Consider the following 10,294-nt stretch of genomic DNA (forward strand, 5'->3'; position numbering starts at 1 on the left):
ACACTTTGGTTGCCCTCACTCTAAATTTAACATGTCACAAAGGTATCTTAGTAAGAGTATCAACAGGCCGTAATATGAATAGAGTTCTCTCATTTTGTGGTTTGGTTCCCGTGTGTGTTGTGTTATATTTTGTTTTTTGGATGACATGCACAGTTGGATATGAATGAAGGTGAAATTGGCCACCTCTTCGGGAGGAAACCAGCGTGATGCACAGCAAATGTTTTTAATGCCCACTTGAATCTGTAAGTGGATCTGTTTTTTCGTACTCTCTCAGGCTTATTTGAATCACTTAAAATGTCTAGGTCAGGCAAAAGCTTGGAATGAAGCGACAGAGCCATTACTGTCAAAAAGGAAAGGCTGTTAATGGTAACAGGGTTTTAGGGGCATTTGCTCATTTCAGAATCAATCAGAGGCTGAGTGGCGTACTGAAATGAAAATCATTTTGGAATATGTTTTGTTACAGCAATAATGAGAGGCAGAGTCTGTTTTCTTCTCTTTTCTTTCATTAAGTTCATAGTCAGAGGAAACAGAGCCTGTGGCCCACTGCAAACAACAGCACTCTTAGCTACTTTTTCATTAAGTCAGCTCCCTTTTGCCTCCTGGTTGTCTTGGTCTCGTCTGTGTTATGTCACCCTCTGTCTCTCTCTCTGCTCTCTGCGTCCCTTGCTCTCGATATTTAGTCAGTCTCGTCTCAGTGTTTCTTTCCCCATCTTCCTGTGCCTGAGCCATAAGCTTCCTGTTTTATTGTGACAGTCTCTTGTACTGTGTGCATTATGTTCAGTTCTATTTCCCTTTCTCGTTAGTCTGATTTGGTTCACCTGTGTTACCTTGTGTCTCCCTGATTGCCCATTGTGTTTATTTAAGCCCTCAGTTTACTTAGTTCTTTGTCACATTGTTGTTGGTCTTCCTGTCACTCTCTGTGTTCTGTTCGTAGTAATGCCCCAGTTTGTGTAGGATTCTAAGCATATGTAACTCAGCAATAAAGCTACACTCCAGTGCACGTCTGTCTCCAGAGTCTTGAGATGGGGTTCTCACGCCGTCTGCCACACACCTGGATACAACACTGTGACTGATGCTTTGCATGCTCTGGACAGTAGAGAATGAGGCAGGGAGGACTTGCAATCAAGACAAGAAGCAGCACTTATTAGCCATTTTCTTGATTAATGATGGATCAAAATGAAAGATGATTGATGTCCTGAAATATAATTAAATTCATAATGTAAGTGCGTTTGGAAAAAAGCCACATTGCCATAACCTCATGTTATTCATAGGAGTACCACGATGCCTGGGTCAAAGCTATATGTATGAGGAAAACCTTAGTAGAAAGCCTGCTTGGAAACACTGCAACATTATTTTGTGCAGATTTATGGATGCATCCAGATGTGGCTCCTTGAGTCTGTATGCTGAGGTGTTATGGACACACAAAAATCCTGTAAAAAGCCTCAACAAAAGGGTGAGGGAATAACTTTGCAATGGAAAGTCACAACTGCCAAGTTGCGGACTGTGTTTGCCAGAGCAGTAATGCTCGGGGTCAAGATTGTGGGGTTCGCTTCCAATTACTGACTACCCCTCCATCTTACCTCTGTTCCAGCCCTGTGATGAGCAGACCATAATTGCCTGGCTAAATGATTCTTCTCCTTACCTCACAGACACTCTATGCTCACCTAAGTCATTCAATGCTCTACAACATTTTTTTTTTAAAATAGATTGATTTATCTGTTAATTTCAATCTCAGCAGATAACTTTCTCTTTCTAAGTTCATCATTCCTGTAATATCTTACTTTCACTTCAGCCTGCCTAAAAACTCTATAAAACATCTATAAAGCACAATTTCATCTTTCTCCACTTGGTTAGACTTGGTCACTTGGTTATGACTAGAACAAATGAATGAAAACAGGAAAAGGCAAACAATCAATCATAAAAAAAGAAAATCTGCTCCACAGAAGCTCCACTGTGATTCCTGCGTCTTCAGATAAACTTCCAGTCCTTGCAGTAAAAGCCGCTTCGGGCAGTTTTGTGTAATGTTGCTCTTGCCATCACGTGATTACTTCAGCTGGGATTGGGTTAACAGAAACAGACACAGCCTACTGTTCATTTATCAAAAGCTATGTCTGTGATTACAAGACAATTCTACTGTAGTCAAGTGCAGAAGACACTTCAGCAATGGCACAGGAAAACCATTGTTTTTTGTTATGGTGAATTTCACTGAAGTTATCTTTGGCAGCTCTTCTGTTCATTAGCTGTGTTTTCACTTGCAGGAATAGGCTGTCTGTCAGTGGACCCTGACCAAAACCAAATGACCTTGGCCATCTACAATAGCTTACAGGCCACGATGCCAGCAACCGTAACTGTGAATAAAAACAGTCGTAGAACTTAACTGTACATCAGAGGTTTGTTGAGGTTTTTGCAACCGCATTATATCCCTTTTAAATGTTTACTATAGTTTACCACTCTATAGCAGTGGCAAACAGGAAAAATCACAGCAAAAGAGGGAGGAAGTGTTTCCAAGCCGCAGCAAAGCTTTGGTTATGCAAATAATGTACAAGGGACAACTGTGAGGAACCATGGGAAAGCTGTCTGTACTGCTGAGTTACAGTAAGATATAGGACGTAGTGTGGCTGAGAGCTCTTTATGTTGATTTAGTCAAAAACAGCAGTTACAAAGGAGCAAAGATGAGGTGGGTTGCAATGTGGTTTGCAGATGCAATTAAGCCTAGGCATGCATGCCTTGTGTGGGGTAACACTTTACTCAGTCCTTAAGGACCCCAAAGCACTTTACACTATATGCAGTCATTCACCCATTCACACACTGGCAATGGCAAGCTACGTTGTAGCCACAGCTGCCCTGGGGCGCACTGACAGAGGCGAGGCTGCCGGGCACTGGCGCCACCAGGCCCTCTGACCACCACCAGTAGGCAAACATGGGGTTAGTATCTTGCCCAAGGATATTTGGCATGCAGCCAGGAGGCAGCGTGGGATCGAACTACCGATCTTCTGATTAGTGGCTGAGCTGCTCTGCCACCTGAGCTACAGCCACCCCGTTGGTTAAACCACTTCACACTGTGGTCTAGAAATTTCTCAGCAACTATTAAATGTATTAGAAGGTGATTGAAGAATCAAGCCTGTCAAATAAAGTGAAGTAGTCTAAAAAATCTAAAAAAAACCCAACAACAACACATCATGCCACCATCCAAAGAAACTCATAACAACCAACAGAACAGAGAAGATGATAGTGTAATGTCAGGGCCTGCTTTGCTCCTTCAGCACCTGGGCGACTTGCTATACTCAGTGAAACCATGAATTCTGCTCCCTATCAGAAAATCGTTAAGGAGAATGTCTGGCCATGATTTCATTCCCGAAGCTTAAGCACAATTGGATCATGCACCAGCACAGATTAAAATTTTACTCTTGAGATGTCTGAGGAAGGAGTACCCAGCTTTAGAAATACTCATTGGGTCCGAAGGAAGCCTGCAACCCTTATTAAAAGATATTTAAGTTTGCTTTTTTGCATGATTACATTTCATCAAATCTTGGCTGCTGGCATTACCCAATACTGCAACTCTGATTTACGTCCTCCTACAGTCAAGCGCTGCTCTGTCACTGCAGAACCACAGTTTCTCTTTGTCACTGCAGCTGACCATCTGCTCATTGCTGCTCCAACTCAGACCTGTTTCACCACAGCTGCTGCTTGTCAACCACAAAGGAGAAAAAGAGAAAAAGACATGGCTCTTGGCAGAGAAAACAAGGTCCCCAATACGTGACTTCGATAACATCACATGAACTGGTCTTCCTTTTTATCTTAAGGGTGATGCCATGTTTTAAACATGACATACTGATTTATGCATCCACTTTAGGCAATCTCACCAGCCACTGTGATTGGTTAGGATAATATGTTGTAAGGCTATGTCTCTCTCTGTACATCCAATTAGCTAACATGATCTTTAAAGTTTGCAGTATAATTTACAGACAAGACAAACAGCCTCATATGAGGTGTCTCTTAAAATGTGATATGTCTGACTCACTGTTATTACTAAATTAGGTCCAAACATACATATTCCCAACCTTGCATTGATGTCATACGGTTTTACAAAAGAATGACATCAAGTCTAGGATCTAAACACGGTATCATTAACTGGTCATGCATTGATGCTTCAAGAAATCTCCTGTTTTTAAAATTTGTAATTATGCAGGTAGGTTACCCTTTTATCCCCGGCTTAATGACAGATTTTAAAAGCTTTGTTTATTGTACCTGCTGTGTTAAATATGGTTGCGGTTTAATTCCTAGTGTTTTACTATAGGCCTGCGGTCACTGTTAGGAGCTGAGCTGGTCAGACTAACATACCTAAACCCTGCCCTGTCCAAGACTACATGAGTGAGAAAACACAGTGAAGCAGAGGCCAGAGCACTCTTTATTCTCTGCTCATTTAACCTCACCCTCAATACCGCCGAGCTTTGCGGAGCTTCCATCTGTGCCTCATTGCTTTTACGAGGCTGTTAAGGACTACAATACCCGTCTTAATTAGCAGTGGACACAAATGCAGCCTAATGTCAGAATTCCCATTGTTAGTTGGCTGTTAATGCTGTTGTGTGAACCTATTACATTTGTTTGGAGTCAAAAACCAAGGAGCTCAATAAAAAAATTGTCAGCACGATAAAATATAGCCAGTTACTGTGGTAAGTCTCACACAATGGGGAAAAATGTGTTACATTTGTTCATCACGCTCTCCATGTTTTCTCACGATGATCATATTTAGGCCAAAGTGTGGAACCTTTCTGCCTTCACACTTAGCTGTAAACAGACATTTCTTTATTTCAGCAGCCACTTTTTTATGTTCTGCAGCTATAGTTTATTTTGAGACATGTGTGAATGTGTACGGCAGTTTGCTGAGCAATTAACATAACTCACATTTGGCCATTTCTTGCTTCAACCCAACACAGCTAGCACTGTTTTTCAGATTACCAATGATAAACAGTGTTTGGCTAGCTAACACTTACGATGATTTATGAATGATACCACACAGTTAGCTACAACAATCCTGTCAGTTAACATGAATTCATTATAACTAAAGAAACTTTTTCTCTAAACCCCCCTTTGGTTGATCATCACAATCATTTTCTCATCATCATTGTCGTTTAGGTCATCCATAACTACAGAAGACCCAGAACAAACATTGATTACTTTCAAGTTTTCCATGAAATACTCACATGTTTGTTTTCATTCTCAACCAGTAGGCAATGTGTGGTTAATGACATAACACTTCCTGAATTTTGTGTAGCTACAAGAGCGAACACACGTTGTTTTAATGCCTCCAAGGTTTGTGGTCTTCTCCTCTAATCCATCACTGTCGGCTGCAACTTCATTGCTAATCTATTTCATACCTGCTTCATGGGAAGACGGAGCAGTTTTGGCGGTCGATATGACGCTTCACTTTTGTTTTGGGGCCGGATTTAAGAGGCCCAGCAGACTCGAATCTGATGTTATGATCCCTCTAGACTGATTTATGTGCAAACGGAAGACAGATGGCGCAAGGGACGTCCCTGATGAGTGTTCACTCGTTGCCAGTCACGGAGATACTGTGATTAGGGAGTGTTTAAGTAATTATGACAACATTCAATGTCGGCCTTGTTGGTGGAAGCACACATGGGGAACACGTTACATGTTATTTATACCAGACAACGGGTGCACTGTGGCGTAATTCTTTGAGTTCTCAGACCTTGACTGCAGTTTTGAAAACAGGCATGTATACTACATGAAATACAGCTCACGCTTAAGTAAACTTCACTCAGACTGAATGAAATATAGAACGACCTGTCTCTGGCTCTGTTTGATTTGGAAAGTGCTCCTCTTTTTGGTTCTGGTTTAAAAACAAGCCACCAATGTAAAGTGTAAATTTGTCTCGGGTTCTATTTATAAATCCATGTATGAAACACTACACATAGATGTATGTGAGTTAACCTCTGGCCCTAGCATCACTGATCTTTTTCCATGGAGAATGATTTGAGTGAGCACACAGTAGAAGGGTTTCAGACCCTGGAAAGAAACCTAGATAAACTGAAGGCAAGTTGCGATGAAAAGCCACTGCTGAAATCGATTGACGCTTTGATCCTGTTTGGTTGTATTTGGATTGAGCCTGGTGCTGGCTGGGCTGATACAGCAGGGGCTCTGAGAAATAAACATGATTAAAAAGATATTATCATATATCTTTCAAGCAGAGAATTAGCTTTAGTGAAAGATCTAAATGAAATCACAATGTAACACTTTTTAAGATTTTCTATATTTGCTTGTTCATTCTTTTCTTTCATTCCCTCTCACATCACAACACTTTCATGTCTTTCTCTTTCTTCAGAATCATTGACCAGCTTGATGGAATCCGTCTGGTGTGGTCGCTGCTAAAAAAAACCCAGTGCAGATGTTCAGTCTAGTGCTGCTTGGGCTCTTTGTGCGTTGAGAATGCAGAAATACAGTGAAGTGCATATTTCTTATAGTTATCCGTGACTTAAAGTTAATTGGCCTTCTGCCTCTGTCCTGTTCCTGCGAAGTGAGGCACATCACCAGCACATATTTATCGTGTAAATCAATGAGTTCTGCAGTGTTCGTGTCATTTCAGAAGGGTTATCCTTCTCACAAAACAGAAGCCATCTTATATCATCAAGCTTGTCTCTTAAGCCCTTCCTTCAACCTGCTGCTGCTGGGAGGTTAGCAGGGGCAGAGCTGTGTCAGAAGAGGCTTACATGAACCTTGGACTAATATGAAGCAGAGAAGCTTCCTTGGCACAAAGGGATTGGTGAATTAGGAAGCAGGCGGGGAGAAAGACTGAGTAATATCCTGTGGCATGGCTTCTGATTTCCCAGCTGAAAATCTTCCCTTAACATGCTACTAGCTCCAGAGGCACACAATCCACTACATGGTTTTGAATGTTGTTCATATATGTTTAGATAGAACCATGCACAGAATAGGAATACATAATAGTTTTTAAACAGGACATGTTTCTTATAGAATATACAGCTGTAGCCACTGCGTGATGCACCTATTACAATAGCATAGCTTCTCCAGGGCTCTCCAGAGCTTTCACGAACTGAAAATATTTGGTGCATTAGTGTCACAAAGAAGACCCAGGGCTGTTGAGCTGCTGTATTGTACAAGAATGGGACATGGGAAAAGGTCAGTAATGGGTGCCCCCCCGTAAGAAAAAAAAAGAGAGGATGCTACACAGCGGTAAACATTGCTCCGTTTACCAGGTTTTCTGAGATGTGTTGCTGCCATCCAATTCAATCTAGGTTTTTTTAAGTTATAATGAGCATCTTTATGCTGTTGTTTGAGGTCTTTAGCTTACTATTACAAATCAGTGTCGTCAATCAACCTTAATTTGGGTTACATATCATCTGGTCTTTGATCTCCTGAGCAGCTGTATTGTTTCCAGCCACACCTAAAGTTGTTTTATTAGATTATAGCAGTGATTAAAAGTAAACAGCATGTCAGTAGAACTGTCTGGTTAAGTTTAAACATACTGGACCCAGGCAGGTGGGGGGGGGGGGGGGGGGGGGGGAATCTTTTTCTAGTGGGAATTTTTCTGGCCTAGAAGTGTACGCATGGCAGCCATGTGGAGGGTGAGGGGGAACTGCAGACCCACCGTTGAGTGCTAACAAAGTTTGACAATGTTTGTCTGGATGTCAGTGTGCCAGTTTTTAGGGAAATTCATGAACATGCTTTTTGGGTGATTTTCCTGGGACAGGAGCAATGAGAAGAGCTAAATAGCGCTCTTTACCCATTGACATGGGAAACCTGATACTGCTGCTTTGGTGCATTTGTTATTTAGATAAAAACTCCATGTGGTTTGAGTTAGCAGTTCCATAGTGGATTTATGAAAGAGCCATGGTATAAATGCATCTGCTGGATGCCCCATACGGTACTTTTGCCCCTCCAAGGACACAGACATAGACAGACACTATGCTCTATGTCCACAGGTCTACAACTTAAGTTGATTTAGTACCATAAAAGTACTCTAAAGACTTAGAAGTGAATCATTCATTTATCTTTGTTCTTAAATCAAGGAAATACAACCTTCCCACTCACACGTAATGGGGTGTATCATTAATTTGCCTTGGATGCTGAGGCACATTTAGATGCTTGATTTATTTTTCCTTTACATAGTAGCCATGTATGCTACAGAAGTCTGATTGCTCTAGAGATGGGGTCAGGGCATGCTGCTGCCATTCTGGGCTTGGCTCACTCCCCTCAGCTTGAGATCACGCACAGCACATAATGTGTTTTCTATTTCATTTCATCCTGGGTAAGAGGAGGGGAGAGAGAGGATAGCAAGAAAGGCCTTTCCGTGTGCAGCCTCATAATGCTGTGGTTTCAAATCTGGGGGCCCGTCCAGGCCATGAAAGAGATTCTGGCTAGTCTGTCGCAGCTGGTGGCTTGAGAGAGCTTCCTCTGTCGCAAGGACTCCTGGCCAGCCATCATCAGTATTCCTGAGGAAGAGCTTCCTGTGCGTCGGGGGGTCAGCTCCTGGCTCTGGCACCCCCCTCACTGGTCTGCACTGCACACATGGTTCATCCTCTGGCACAGCATCACAGGGCCCATACACCGCATCCTGGCTTGATCTCAGCTGTGAGCTCTCTGTAAGAGAGGAGAACACAACAGTACATTAAGCTCTTCCAAAGTAGCTGTGCACTAAAACTGTAAATCAGCTCCTGCCTATTTTTCATTGCTGAATTTGATAGAATCCCATCATCAGCTCTGGATATGTAGATTGATGTCAAGACAGACTCAAAATTAAGCGTACTTTCTGATTTGCATCCAGCGATCCATAATTGTATGCTTTGGAGAAAAATTCGGTTCTATTTTCAAAGTACTGAACATTACAGACTCGGGCACCTTGATGTATTCTTCCGTGGCTTACGATATGGTGAGTTGTGATTTTAAACAGCGGTCTGATGTGCCAAACCAAACTGAAGCCGGTGTCTCTGCCAGCTCTTCCGCTGTGGTTCGCTCAGCGCTCCCCACCAGCTTTTGGTTGTTTGGTAGGCATCACCCCACAAGTCGAAGAGAGTACCGTGAACTCAAACCATGAAGCCATGAAATGTACATTGTTTCACACTGAGGGAAAGGTTTTAAATGTCACCTCTAAGCTTTAAATTCTATGTTTCTTTTTCATTATGACAAATTATGGCCGGAGTAAGGAAAAGGTTGTGAGCATCTGGCTTGCTCAACAAAAGCCAATACACAGGACAGGAAACTGGAATACGAATACACTGCATAGCATCCACCAGTGAGATTAATGACACTGAATATAGCTCTACTTCCAAAAAGGCTGGAATATGGTTCAAAATGTAAATAATAACAATGCACAAAATTAGTCTTTTACAGTGGATCCATGCTGTTGTAATACGTGTACTTGATTTAGTTTTATGTTGAGAAATGTTATTCTGTTGTTGAACCGTTTTTCCAAAGTGGTCTGAAACAGAAAGGACAGTCCTTCTGCATGCTAACTCAAGACTCGGCCTCTTTTGGGATACTTGTTTTACACTGAATCATCATCATCATCATGCAATGGCCTCATTGTTTATTAACTAATCATTTCTGAGATGTGATATTTTTTAACATTACACAACCGTTCCAGTTTTCTCTTGTTACCCATTTCTCAACTCATGAATTAAGTTTCAGCATTTGATCATTTCTCTTTGTGTAAATGATTTGTAAATGCTTGCATTCTGTTTTTATTTAAATTTTAAAAAGGATCCTGCCGTTTTCATCTCTTCTTTCCTCATTCATTGGACTGCTCCCCTCTTCATCATCTTCTGTGTTTGTTTGCAGCTAATAACAGACTTTTTGACTCTAGGATGCAGGAGAAACGGCACGCTCAGTAATCGGTGGATTCCAACTGATTGTTAAATTGCTGATTTCAACAAACAATGAGGTGCTGGCAAGTATTTGTGCAAGTATTAGTATTTATTTCTGCAAAATAGCCAAAGACGAGGGGAATCTGGCAATCCTCAATGATTTCAAGGTCGTCCCATTGCTGGCCAAGCTGACTAACACAGTAAGAACACCTCACTGCTGGGGAAATTCAGTTTAATTTCATTTCATTTATACAGCACCAAAACTGTAAAAATTGCTCTCTGGGATTCAATAGAATCTTATTTCTCTCGATACTGATAACAGGTTCTGTCACCATCTTGCTGAAACATGCTCACAGCGATGACCTGCTGTGAGCATGTTTAAGTCTTTACTCAAATCACGGCAAACTTTTGGAGAGAGAAACCACAAGAGGTGCCAGAAACAGTCGATT

Source organism: Astatotilapia calliptera, chromosome 9 (assembly GCF_964374335.1).
Source record: "Astatotilapia calliptera chromosome 9, fAstCal68.1, whole genome shotgun sequence".
Lineage (NCBI taxonomy): Eukaryota > Metazoa > Chordata > Actinopteri > Cichliformes > Cichlidae > Astatotilapia > Astatotilapia calliptera.